Genomic DNA, 15,222 nt, shown 5'->3' on the forward strand with positions numbered 1-15,222 from the left:
CATGAATTCAACCAATTTTATGAATACTGAGGAATTGCTACTTGATTACCGATATTTTTTTAGAACTGAAAATTTTCCGGAAAAATATAGCGGAAAATTTTCCGAAATGGAAAATTTTCCGCGAAAAATTTTCCACCTCACTCTCTAGCTGTACGTACGCACGAACGACAAGAATGCGCCAGAAATTCGAGTGAATGCGAGAAGACGTTATAACCAGACATGTCGGGAAATAACACAATTGCGTTCTTGACTACAGTGGAGGGTGTTATTGTGTTAAGTAGGTACAATTTCTAATAGCGACTAAACAACGTTCTTGTAAGCCTGCCATATGTCCCGTAAAATACGGGAGAGTCCCGATTTCGGGCCCGATTGTCCATCGTCCCCGTAAATTTAATGTCCCATATTTTACTTTCGTCTCATTTCTGCTATCAATATCAGTTTATTCGAAAAATAAAAAATCAAAAATTATGACTTTGACTAGGAATTCTGTAATTAGTGAATGAACAATAAATTGTAACATGTAACAGCTTCGAGTAAGTTATCACATCACCCTATCCTATTTGATAGCGAGCAAGCCAATAAACTCGCAGCGGAGAGTTACAATTATCCGTCAGCAATCAAGGGGATCTGCAATTCTTGATAAAGTGCATGAGCTGAGCTGTCGCTGATAATACATTACAAGTGATAATACATTACAAAAGTGTTCCAATTTTGTATCAATAAAAATGCCTAAACTGACGTGCACGTTTTCTTCCAATTTGAGGGAGAAGTACCTGTTTCTGAAAGCAACGAAGTTCAACTATGAAACTTACTGCAAAATTTACAATACTACTTTTTCCACTGCACCTGGTGCAAACTCGGACATACCCCAACACCAAACAACAAGCAATTATAAGATGGCTTCGCATGCTTATGCATCTACAAGCACAGTGAAGATGAGTGACTTTTTCTCCAGCAAGACATTAGATAAGTTAACATAAATTATAAATAATCATTTTTAGTTAGGGCTAGAATTGTGCTTTGGTCTAGGGCTTAGAAACATGTAAATCCGGTCCTGACAATTACACACTATGCAAGGAGAAAAATCTCTTTATCAGGTTAAACTAGCAAACGTAATTTCGGCAAATACAACAATCTAAATAAATATTGCAAAACGCGGGAGGGAAGAATATTGAATGTAGATTGTATCACTGATTTCAATAAAAAGATTTTTTACATATTGTTTTCCCGTAAAGCGTTCATATATGATGTCATCTTACGTTTTTAAGAAGATTCTTTTGTAATTGGAGTGTAAATATCTTTATTACGTACAATTAATTATAGGGAACGAAGAGAGAAATGTAGCTGCAGCTAGTATTATATGTATTGTTGTTCAGAACCAAAGCTACTTCATTGAATTTTGTTGGAAAGTTTAAGCAGGGGGATCGAAGGTGTCTCGTATTCTCATAAAAAATGGAAGGTTAACGTTCTTGCTAATATGTTATCTGGCTGGATATTATAAAAAATTGAGAACACTTGTCTGAGATTGCAAACTGGTATCAGGAATGCAAGCATAAAATCCAATTGCACAAAATCCAATTATTGCGATTTCTAAGATAACAGTAATATCCCTCACAGTCCTCGCAGAACAAATATCTATCGATTGGGTTCTTTGTTCACGATTTCCTCTTCTCTGTGGTGACAAGTATGAAAACGGCAGATGTTGGAAGTATGACATGCTTATCAATACTCCATTGGGAATTCAGAGAAAGACGAAGGACAGATCTTCTAGCATCGGCGCAAATCTGTCTTCAACATTGGGGGCGGGTAGATGGGTAAGATCGTTTCCATATATTTTAAGCCATGTTCAAAATATTATGAAGTTAAAAACAATGTTGTGGAGAATCAGGGGAAGACATGGGCGCAGACTTGTCTCCAACATTGGCAGCCGGGCAGATTTGAGGCTTATTCTGTGGTAGAGGTAATCAGACTCATATTACGGTAGATGAATCTGATTTGAAGTGAACCTGTGGACACCAATTTCATCTCACTTTCCTTTGTGGCAGGCGGACACAAATCATCACATTTTTTTGTTTAAAAAAATCAAATAGGATTATTGGGGGACAGTCCCCCAGTTCCAAGATTGGGGGCACATGAGCCCTCATGTCCCGAGTATTTGCGTCAGTGTCTTCTAGTTGTTTTAGGTATCGATAGCAACCTGTGGATAAAGTGACCAATTGCTGGTATTGAGGCACATGTGAAAATGGAACATGTGTCTGTAAGTGTTGGTATAGGTTACTCTTGCTTTCATGTATCACTTTGCTGCTAACGCGATAACAAGCTCACTACGAGGGTTCTACTTGGAGAAAGATCATCAGAATATCTTTCTTTCCTTACTTCCCTTATACAAAACTATTGGAACCAATTTAAATCCGACGTATTGTTGCACTGAACTATACTCACAGTCTCGTCTTTTTCTCTTATGTGTCATTACGTATTCATTTACTGCCTTTCTGTGAAAGATTTTATGTTGGTTGTTGTCGTACTTTAGTTACATTATAGTTTCGTCTGCATTCTAAATTAGCTCTCTGTTATCGCAGTTAATTATTATTATATTAGCTCTCTAAGTTAAAAACAACAAGTGTATTATCTAATACATTGTTAAAGTCATTTACTGTTGTTGAATCGCACAAGTCTTCCATAGCTCAATTTTACACCTTTCTGAAGCCATGTTCCGATGTCTTACCATAAACGCATAAAATTAGTATTTTTGAGCTGTACCACTACGAAATGTGTTTTTGTAGTGTCTTCTTGACATATTCTCACGTATCTTTTATGGTTAAATGAAATCTAAATCTATGTAAACGAATTTTTTCTGTCTTCTAGTTTTATTTTGAGTACCCGAGACAAACCAGAACTCCTATCATGTATTCCTACGGTTTTAGGTGCTTTCGTTTCAAGGAACTTCTCAAACTTTTGAAGAAAATGTCAAAAGAACATGAAGCACATGCGACTTTTGTACCCTGCTGGATAGTATCAGACATTGACGTAAATGACTTTCAGATCATCTGGTCGCATATTTTATCATTTTATTTTCATCTAGAAAAGAGAATGCCCAAACGATGAGTCTTTCACAATTTAGAGCCAGTTTGACATACAAAAAATACATTTTCAACACAAGTATTATTTTGTATTTGCAATGAAATGGAATGGCGTTATTTCCTGACACATTGGGAGCGTTATTTTCTGGAACAAGACTTGAGTTTCGACCTGCCTTTCTTAACCTAAAACAGTAATAATGCACACATTGTATATGCCCTACTCTTACGTAATAATCTTGCCATTGACATATACCATTAGAAACGCTTAAAACTTAATGTTATAGAAACAGAACCCTTACGTCGTTTACAGCGATGAAAATCTGTATACTTTTCCCACTGCTATACGGCTACCACGTCTACACTTCTTTCTTTCTTGCTTTCTTTCTTTCTTTCTTTCTTTCTTTCTTTCTTTCAACTGATGTCTGATTGGTTACTGCTTTCTTTTTTTATTCACAATGGCAGCAAATGCCACTACATACCACACAGCAGTGAGTGATCGACTTTCAAAATATATATTCACGCTAGAAGGATGCAAAGTTTCAAATGACGTTGACACCCAACGAACATTATAAGAAAAATTACCCTAATGCTAACTTTCTTCTTCATCATCAATTTGGTATTTTCTACCACTTGCCATTTCACCTAGTTTGAACTTCTTTAACAATATTGTTACTTAAATATTGTTAATTTTATTTAACAGAAGCTTATTTTTTACTTTAGAATTAGTTGTATAATTTTCCAAATAGTCTCAATATAAAAACCACGAAAAATGAATCAATGTATAAATAATTCCATACTTCCACCTTCAGCTGTAAAGTCGAAAAGATGACGCAGGTTTCTTCATAATTCTGTAAGATCTTCCACGAGTTAAACATGCTTAATGCAATAAGAAAACAGTCTGTATCTAAGATAATGGTTTCGGAAATAGTTAAGGGATACTTTTGTCCAACCTAAATTAGGCCATCAGAGAAAAATTATATGAAATAACGAAACAAGACAGAGGCGTTTATTCGACATCAACCAATCTCTATCTCTATATACTGCCTCCGTTATTAACTCATTGTAAAGCAGCTAGCGCAAAAATATATCTAGTGTAATGGAAGCGCCCGACCAGTGTAAACTATGTGACCTAATCAAATTGTTTCAAGTGAAAAGGCAGAAGACAGCTGCAATTCATAGTCAAATTAGTAAAAACTGTGTCACATATATATTGTAAAACTTTGTCTCATATAGGATCTTTGGGTAGAGCAGTTAATAAAAAGAGCGTCCGGAATCGACTCCCACTACCAGTTTTTATTATAAAAAGTTTCCTCTATAAAAGTATTTTCACCAAATACTATACAAATTGATCTGTCTAGAATCAAGATGAGTTATAGGTGGTCTTTGACCGTAAGATCGCAGACAGGATCTCCAACAGAGCCCCGAAGCAGGCTAAGAGGAGGGTCACCAGAAAACTGGTATCGAGTTGCCTTCGTCCATCCAATTTATAGGGTCCTTTGGGTAGCGGTAGTGCTGCTGCTCCGATGTCGTCTTCTGCTCCGTGGGAGGGGCCAAAAGCAGTCGTCTGCATGTCATTATAGGTCCCTCTGGTGAAGATCCTCATGTCGAACCACGTGGTGGTATTTGTAAACACTGATGCGTGGAATTGTTTGTTTACAACATCACACAGGATATTACAATATAAAAATGATATCTTTGTACACAAGTGATGCAGAGAGTTTAAAGAAGTACTTGAGGTACACGATGAGAGTGCCTAAAGGTGGAAATATATGGCATTAGAAGACCACGATGAACGATGAATCATGTAGTCCATCTGATGGAAAGCAGGAATTATGATTTCTGAATTGTCTGATATTGGACATTCAGAGAACTTAACAGACGCCTGGATAAATCGGATTACAATATGTAATTCACACTTGACTGTAGTTTAGATTGCATTTGGTAATTCTTTTTACCTTTGCTATTCCGCAATTATTCCACAACGTCGGATTCTGTCCATCGGTATGAGATAGTGGACGTCCAATCTGTTTTGTCCACGTCTCGCAGCTTACGTAGTTCTCCTCAGGTGTCTTAATGAAAAATGAAATAAAAAGCTCTTGTACAATAGAAGTGATTTTTTCTGGTAAAAACAGTGCCGGTACTAACTGTGAATTAGTTATGACATAAAATTCCATACTTTTAACATATCATCTAATATAGTCCCGTCGTCTCCAGATCGTTTAGTACTCTTGGTATCAACAGCAGAATGACTCCTGTAGAGAGGTGATTTGTCGATATGTTTGCTGGGGTTAATCAGTCCTACTATCCTGATGAAGATCGGTGTACGTACAATTTGTCCATAGATGTTGCAATGGCTTGGATGGAGCTCAATAATGTTCATTAGAGAGAGTACCATTGTACATTTGTTGAAAGAATTTGTTTTTGTGGCCGAAGTGCACATTACTTGAAACAATATTCCGGCGCTATTTTTCTACAAAAATATACTGAGAGAAACTACAAACTGTATCTTTTTCATTTAAATGGTATTTTAGCTGCTGCGAAACCAAGCATCAAAATTTAAACAGGTGGAAAAATTAGCAGGTGTTACAAAGTATTGTTCATACTATCTTTTTAATACATACAATGTACTTTTACTTTCCAAATCAATTTAAATTGAAAAAATAAAAATTTCATAAATGCGAAATTAAAAAAAAAGATCAACGTAGTCTTACGTGTATACCACTTGAAGGCGGAAGTGCTCATTATTAGTAGAGAGATTAGGGTAAAAAAAAAGAGAGAGAGAGAGAGAGAGAAGAAGATTTTTCTTGGTATACTTAATTGACTGAAAAGTCCCCTTCTTCGTTCTTTCACTAGTTCTACTCTATAACGACGAATGTTAAAAACAGGAGTGTTTGATTTGTGCTATTTTGGTTCTAGTACGGCGACTAGAGTTGAGATGTAATATATACTTGGGACGTTTAATTGATTACAGAAAAGCTCTTCACGCTATATACTATAATTTTTATTTAATGGTGATCAACATTAAAACCGGAAGTATTGATTCCTGCCACTTCTAGTTTGAATGAAGGGCTAAGAAAGGAAATGGTACCTATTCTTAAAACACTTGATTCCAAAACAATGCTACTCACTATCTCAACGTTTTCTCCTTAAGTAAAATAATACTGAAATCGAGGATTTTAGATATTGTTATCATTTACGATTTTAGTTGAAAGTTGAAAACAAAGTTGAAATTTATTCTTGGGACGCTTAATCAATTCCAGAAAACCACTTCTTGCTATCTATCACTGTTTCTCCTCTAATAGTGATCTACGTAAAAACTGAGGGTTTTTAATTTCTACCCCTTTCTGCAGAAATAGCGCTTCCTGAACAAAATCGATTCTGATCTTTTTTACCTTCGTATCTTGCTGCTGATCCATCAAGTACTTCTTTGATGGGCGGATGGTCGGACACATGGGCCTTGCAAATATATAAATGAAATTTAGTAATGCAAGTACCTCAGAAAGCGGCTAGAGAAAATTAATGTCATTGATAAAATTGAAGAAAAGGTTCCGGTAGTATGTACCGTGAAGGAAGCATTGAGTAGAAACAAACATTTTATTTAACATTTTGCGAAAATGTTTGAACTTCAGCTCTGCTTATTTTTTCCCAAAGCAAAAGAGCTATTCCTAAATTTCAAGGGAAATATATATGATATTTGTTCAACATTGAATTTTATTGTTTTCTTTCCATTTTTTTTTTTTTACTTTTTTTCTTGAAAACTCCTGAAACGCCATATTAAAGCTTTGGATGACAATTAATTTATCCTTGATCGATTTCAACTAAGAGCAACACACACAGAATTAGGAAGTTCGGAGGAAACCAATCTTTGTTTCATGAACATCGGATGATTTTCGTAAAGTTCGAGCGAGAAACGTCCCACGTTTCTTTACGGGACGATTAAATTCATATTTTGCCCTTGATTGTTTTTGGTGTCAAGAAATACGAACCAGTTTGTTTGAAACAAATATATGGAATTATTATTATTTTACGTGGCTTATCGTAGAACGTCTTATTTTAGAAACATAGGATAGGTTAATTCTCTTTTTGTTTTGATCGATTACAACTCAAACGGGTAGAGAGAAGTGAAAAGCTTCAAAGCTATATGACATGTTTAATCAAACTTGAATACTTTTTACGAAAGTTGTAGTCAGAAGTTGTTTTATTATCACATCTTGAACTTGCATAAAATTCAATTGGAGGATATAATTATCTTTACGAGCATTTTATCCTTAGCCTGCTTCAATTTAAGGAAAAGAAGCCTATGTTTGAAATCTTAAAAAAAGAGACTAAGTTAAGTATAATCTGATTACATGAATGATTACGAAAATTGCTTACCTAGTAGCACAGTGGCTCAACCACTGAGCAGCGATATACATACGTAGGAGGAATCTCTTTTGTTCACATGCTTCTGATCTACCTACGTATTATTAACCTCTCATTCTTTAAATGCTTCCGACATCACTACGCTGAATGACATACTGTAGTTGGAGTCATTTAATCTCAAAAATAATGCTTTGAGAATTTAATTTAAACCTACAAAATTTTAATAATTTTCTGTGAGTAGTAGCGATTTAGCTCCCACACCACTGTAGGACTTTTTGAGTGGGATTTTTTTCCGTTGTCTCTTTGCACTCATCTCCAGGTCCATGTGAGAAAACTTTTGGAATCCAGAAGCTTTTTCTATTTCTTAAATAACTACTATATTTGGTGTATAATTTATAATTTTGAAGTTTGCACAATGGTTTTAAATCACAAAAGGTAAAGATAAAAATGTTCTCTAGAAGGATCTTTAACTTATTAAAATATGAATAATTTTAGAAAAGTCTTCCCGGAATAGGTAAGAAATAAGTGCAAGAGTAACAGGAGCTAAATAATTCGTGTTATTTCTATTTCAACATTTTTTTCCTCTCTTGGAAATTATTTTTTCTGGCTTTTCTTAGTGAGCAGTTTTGGTTTAAGAATAACAATGTGATCTAATGTGATCTCTTTAGTTAAAAGAGTTTCTGTGGTGCTGTTAATGGCTGATATTTTGCTTATAGAAGTATGTATCTGTACGCTATATATGACTTTAAAGTTATAATAAATTATTTTCTTCACACTTAGTTTTTTCTTGTTCTTCTATATCTCTTTACTTTTATTACAGGAATTTGGATCAAATCATAAGTTGTCATCTGAAGGAAAAATGTGGCTCAAGAATGGACAGTTCGACATGTTTCTGGTTTCATTGGAAGAGCATAATTATTCTGAAGTTTGATTGAAGGTAAGTAAACAAATAATTAATTAGATGGAATTTTATTTATGACAAACACTATGTCTATTTCAATAGGACTATCTATTAGTGGTTACAAATTGATAACTTATAACAGAACGGAAGAAAATTAAAGGTGTATTTGAAAATTCTTGTATAATTCAGTAGCTGTGTGTATTCTATCAACTTTTTAAATTAACTAATACCACGCTTTGTAACACGTTCGGCTTTCTTTTTCTTAGCTTTATGCTTTCTTCTCGAGCATTACGTATGCAAAAAATAAGTATTCCCCAGAAATAAGTGCACCATCTATACCCTTTCTACATAACGCTATAAGTCAAATTTATTCTGAATTTCTGGAATATATCCTATCTGAGCGTTATAAACCAGGAACTTACAAAGGCAAACGCAATATAATTATTTTCCGTTCCAGAGTACTGAGTTTGTGGAGGGTATTTTTAAGGTCCTTCAGCTAAGCTACGATTTTTTTAAAATTGTACTTGTATCATAACCATGCTCATACATCATTTGACAATCGAGAGATTAATAAGTGTGTACGTTATTGTAATACATCAATGAAATTGTTTCATTGTTAATCTATTGATCTTCACCTTTTTCACACTTTTTCTTATTAGATTTTTTTTGCTTTTGTCTCTCTCTCTCTTTAGTTACTGTTTCTCTGTGTTTGTATTTGGTTATAATATTAATATATATATATATATGTAAAATAGAGACGGAGAGGGAAGGACAACTCTAGGTGTACCAAAATGTAAAAGTAAATTCTCATTTCCCACTCTTTTATGTTTTTCTCACCATATACATACGTGTGCGTGACGAGTAAAGAATTGTAATTTATTATGTGATGCAGGAAATATACATGTAATAATATTAATATTAACTGAATATTGCTAAATAGTAATGCAATTGTAGCTTAAGTTGAATTGTTCATTCAACGTAAGCTCTGGGGCTCGAACCTGACATCTTTGGTTTACTGTTTCCAAAGATACCTAAAATTGAACTGAGAGAATTTTCAAATCAAAACAGCCTAATCAATACGATCAATCTTTTTGAAGTAGCTGTGCATATTCTTGTATTATGTCGTAGTGCTGGGATCACGATGTCATAAAATACCTGAAACATATCAGTTAATGTAACTTCTAATTTTTGAACATTGAACTTTATGTACTTTATGTACACTATAACAGTCCATTGACGTCTGTTGCCACAATATATTTAATTGTATATAGATATTCAATAATGATATGGTATCACATAAATACGTTTAAAATTCAAACTTTCGCGTATCAAACAATAAACAGTAATAGCATACATGTTATATGGCTAGACTTTGTACGAGTAGAGGTCAACAATAAGATTTTTTTTCAGAGAAGTATAAAAATTGCTTTACGGGGACTCAGCAAGATTTAGAACGTCATCCTTGATATCGTAAATTCAAAATTATAATTTTCTATTTAAATGAATTTAACCAACTTTTGGTTTAAATGTTAGCTGTTAACTGAAGTGCTTACAATTACTTGGTGGTTTATTATCTACTATAATAAGATTCTATTTTTTGTTGTAATTTTAAAGTACAAATCTTGCAAAATAACTATATTTCTTTCTATGGATGATAATGTTAATAGGATAATAGGGATTTATGTACAGTGGTCATTTTGGTTAGTTCTAAAATGATAACACACAATATATTGAAACAGTCATAGTGGGTAATGAAATACTGAACATATTGTTTCTTCCAAATAACACATAAAACAGTAAATCAGATGGTAATGTTCAGACACAACGAACATTGAACAACAATAATCGTTGAACTAAAATAAAAATATACAATATCCCCAGTCGAATGTTTGGGAGTAATAAACACTTATAACTACTGGTCTGTTAGTGTTCCTGGTGTAGGTCAGAAAAATAAAACTTTTTTACATCAGAAAATTTATATTGAATATTTTGGGTTCCTCAGATTCCTTCAGTATGTGAGCATTGCATTGCATTATTTCTCTTGGGTATATGTTCCTCAAATTTTCTTTACAAGTTTTTACGAACTAGCCGACATAAAACATGGACACAAACGCAAACTTACCTAACTCTGCTACTCACAATCTTGGTCACTTCCCAACTTCGGTTTCATCTTTCTTACACTCGTTTTGGATCCACCTGCTCGGACTTATTTTGTTGTTACTCATCCTGGATGTTTATGCATTGTTCCTTCTTCTACGTTTTTCAAGACTCCTATTGTAGCACTTTCCACTTTCTTGCCTTCTTTTCCTTCTCATATTGCATTCCTTTCGTCTAATTTCTTCCAATTCCTTTTCCTTTCTTGTTTTTCCTGTGATATGTTTTCCTGTTCTTTTTTTAAAGATTTTTTCTCCATCTTTAGGCATTTCTGAACTTCTGTTAACATTTTCGACCTCTTCTTACGATACCTTGATTTCATCGGTTTATCTTCTTCACCCAGTGCCCACAACGTATTACTTCTAATTTCTCTGTTTTTTGTTTGTCAGTGACTCCAGGAATTCATTTTTCTTCATGTCTCCGAAATTATTTTGTTCTTACGTTTCAATGCTTATTATTATTGTTATATTTTTGTTTTTCTGTGACTATTGTATCTGATTTGGCACTTTAGTTTCCTCAGTTTTGTCTGTTTTTCATTTCTTTCTTACCTTACAATGACATATATTTCATATCTGCTCAATATCAATTATCGATTCCATCACCTGTTGATACCATAATTGATTTGCCTATTCTTTGGTTTTGTTCCGCTTTTTTTTCTTTGGATATATGAGTATATTTCCCTTTCCAGATTCATATTTTGATATTGTCCTATCGTCATAATCTTCAAGATTATATTTTCCTTATATCTTCATATTACCAACTTTATCATATTTAAAGTATTTCCTGCTGTGATCATCTTTCTGTCAGGTTACGTTGACTTTCTATTTAGGTTCATGACTGTGGCTTCGGAGTTTTCTATTTTTACGTTCTCACATATACCTTCTTTATCGTCATTGGCAGAATTTTCCTTAGATAAGAAAATATTCTGCTTGTTATTTAGTTTCGTGCACAGGCCATTATATAGTAACTTCCTTTCATAGTGCAGTGTTATCTTATTTCTTTCTAATGTCTGGGGTTTTATTAGCTGTGGAATCTTTTGTATATTTGTTCTCTTTGTACTTAATTCATGTTAAATCCTAACTTCATTAAAAGTATTCTCCACAGTAAAGTTATAACCAACTTCGTAACGAGACGGAGAATTCGTCGTTTACTTCATCTATAATTTATGAATGCCATAATTAGGGCCACATCTGGCGACATTCTGGCCAAAATGTAGGGTTGTCATTTTGAAACGGTCTATTACCTGTATTTGGTTTAACTGATGGTCAGAAATTGTTAAATACTACTTGTTCATCGCAGATTAGATTCTGAAAGAGAATCGTGTTTGATACCATCACGAGATCTAGAAATAAAATCTTCAAAGAACGTTTAGGTTTCAGTTTATTTTTCTCTCAGAAATTGTTTCAGAAATACCAAGTTGTTGTAAATGTAAGCTCACCCAAAATATATGTAGATTCAGATAACAAAATAATTCGATAGTAATCCAGGTAATTTCAAGAGGAAGCTCTTAAGTCATATGTAATGTAAATAGAAGAAAATTTAAACAGTAAGATAATTCAAACGCTATATAGACAATGACTTGAAAACATGCAGTAGTATACCCTTTGTTTATATTTATTCATCGTATTTAATATGTTATAAAATATTTCTAATTCACACATTTGCATAACATATTATGTTAAGGTATGATGTCATGAATATGAAATATTCCTCGCATATATTTCCTTTCCACCTGTAGCCTTCGAGTCATAAGATTTATGATCTACTTTGTTAATGTGATTGCTGTCAATAGTTGTAATGCATTGCTACTGTAGTTATGTGCGTCGAAGATATGAAATACAAGATCCGCATTTAACACCTAATTTTACAAATTTAGTACTTATGCTAATCGAGTTGATTTCGCTAGACTTCATACCATATAATTTGATGATAATACGATGGGATAGAAATCCACGTTACAGGAAGTAGACTTTACCACTCTCCCCAACTAGCTGTGATACCTCGAATTTTAAGAACATTTTCAGCGTTCCGAATTATACCCAAGAGGAACACATTACATGATGAGACGACAAAATCTTCAAAACACTTTAAAAAATATTCGTTGAAAATTCATTGTAGTATTTGTAAATTTTGACTTATGATATATGATATGTGAATCGATATGACTCTATCACTGGTATATTGATATGACTCTATCACTAAAAAATGTTCGTATTGCAGAAGAGAATTCACCGCTATTGATGTTAGGCTTTTACCAGTTCAATGGTTTATAACATCTTTTCAACTAACTGCCAATCAGCTGACGATATGAGTTTTCTGTTTTGTGTGGATTTTGTTTAGAATTCATTAAAATCTTCATTTATGAATGGACATATTCTTTCAACTATTCTTAATAATTTGTTGCATATACAAATTGGAGTATCGACATTCTACACATGTTCGATAAGTGTGTTCCGTTTTAGGTTTAGCAAAAGGTAGCAATTCTAACAGAAACTTAAAACACACAATCCAGTAAAGCATCGTTGATATTGTTTTTATCATAATTAAACTTACCACATCTGATTACGTAACGTTAATTAACTTTTGTTTAAATATTACTTGAAACGCCTACAATGTGTCAATATTTTCCAGTATATTGCTGGTCTTTAAATACATTACAGTGTGTAATGAAATACATAATATATTTTGTGGGAAATGAAATAATGGATGGGTTATAGTTTAGCATCTCTTTTAGCAGTGAGGTTATATGAGACATGTACCTACACCATAATTTCGTTTAATCCAAAGTACATGAGCTCCGTTAGGAATGGAACCCGGATCTTCTCCACGCAAGACGCGTGCGCTAACCACATAGATAAGGCTAACTCATTCGGTAATAGAAAAATACATTAAACAATAAATCACACAGTATTTGTCAAAACAAACAAAACAAAAGTCACATATAATCTTTGAAATTAAAACAAAGTCACATAATATTCCTTGGAAGTGGAATTTATAGGAGTGAAGGACCACATGACGCGATTGACCCGTTACGTATTAATATTAAAGTTATAATCGACTGCATAATAGATCTGCATCTATCTCTTTTTGCTCACTCTGTAATTACAAACTTTCAAAACCATCATGTAGATATAAATGGAAGAAGAAAAGCGCTTTAACTTCAAAGTAGGTTTTGGATTAAATATGCAGAAGTTTAACCCATTTTAGAGATAATTACCAAAAAGGTACTGCTTTAAACAAGTGACAAAGATAGAATACAGCTGGCTCATCAGAAACATTAATAAGGGTATTAGAGAGTCCACAATTGAATAGGAAGATTACCACTACTGGAAACTTTTGTGTTTCACTGATATCTCTTTCCAACTTCTCTGCTAGATTGAAGTCTCTGATACCGGAATACAAAATGTTAGGTGACCCGAAAATCCGCTTTTGGGATAAAGTGACAGCGGAAATAATGTCCAGAAGCTGTATTTTCAAGTCAATGGAGGCAAAGAGACAGTAAAAGTTGGGTAGAGAGGGCTTTTTTTTTAAAAAAATGAGAGAAACTTACAGTAGACTATCACTAAAAAGACTGGCGAAAGGTAAAAGAACGAAAAGAAAAAAAAGAAAAAACAGTTTAGTGTATCATGAACAGTTATCGAGTTATCACGTTAAAAAGAACTTCATACTATTGAATAACCATCGAAGCATGAAGGTTCATCGAATGCAATGATTGATTAAAATAGTTATGAAAGTTTTAAATAATTTTTAATAGTTGGACAAAATATAAGTCCTGTCGACGCCCATAAGAATCGTAGTAATATATTTCAGTCTTAATTAAGATATTTGATATACAAGCTATTAGAAGACAAGCGTAGTCGCAGACAAAGAGCCACAAGTACAGTCTTTCCTTTTAATATGTCTCTTAACGTGCCTCTTTTACCCATATATTAAGGCCAATATCGACAATAAATTTCTTTGAAAAGTTGTCTCATGTCAGTTTGGTCTAAGTGGAGCAACCAAAGCTATAGTTTCCCTCAATGTTACAATTCTTTAAGAATTCACGCTGAAATAGAAACAATGTTCATAATTTAATGCCAATAATTACTTATACAGCCCATACAAAATTCTAGGATATTACTAAAATCTACTAGTAAGACAAAACAACAAAATACTGTGGAATTTTCAAAGTGCAGTATTAACAACAAACAACAAAGTACTACTGCATTATAAAAATATAGTATTACGAATATGTAAAAGGTACTGGGAGATGACAAAATTTAGTATTAGAAATCAAATTACTGGGTTAATATTAAGAATAAGTAACAAAATGCTCGGGTACTGTTAAAACTACCATTGAAAACAAATAACACGATACTGGTTATTACAGAAAATAACATTAACCATTTGAGAATGCTCCAAAAGCATTGCCAAAACGAACTTAAGAATCAATTTTTCGTTTTAACTTCTACAGGCTTTACACCAATTGTTCTATGTACTTTAATATTATACTCATTAAACAATTCTTGTAATATATCTATCCGTTTATAATTTCCTTGAGTACTAAATTTCTTCCACGTGTTTTGTTTCAAAGTTATGTTAAAACGTTTTACGATATGTTGTTCTACGAAGACACATGCTCAAAATGGAAAGCTCAAAATTGAAAAATTCGCAAAATATCATGTCTCCATGGCTTATGGTTCTCGAGATATGGCTCCTTAAATTTACCAAAATCGTAATTTTTTT

The 15,222-nt window shown here is 33.3% G+C and overlaps 1 protein-coding gene across 2 annotated transcripts in view; it reads left to right on the forward strand.

Annotated features, from left to right (window-relative positions):
- LOC145671053 (5-hydroxytryptamine receptor-like) overlaps positions 1-15,222 on the forward strand; it is a 1,055,419-nt gene that overhangs the window by 470,982 nt on the left and 569,215 nt on the right. For both annotated transcript variants that reach the window (XM_081739738.1, XM_081739739.1), the window contains one exon: positions 8,263-8,379. The gene's annotated coding sequence lies outside the window, so the exon portion shown is untranslated. The remainder of the gene's footprint in view (positions 1-8,262; positions 8,380-15,222) is intronic.

The sequence above is a fragment of the Thermobia domestica genome, chromosome 15 (genome assembly GCF_964235325.1).
Source record: "Thermobia domestica chromosome 15, izTheDome1.hap1.1, whole genome shotgun sequence".
Lineage (NCBI taxonomy): Eukaryota > Metazoa > Arthropoda > Insecta > Zygentoma > Lepismatidae > Thermobia > Thermobia domestica.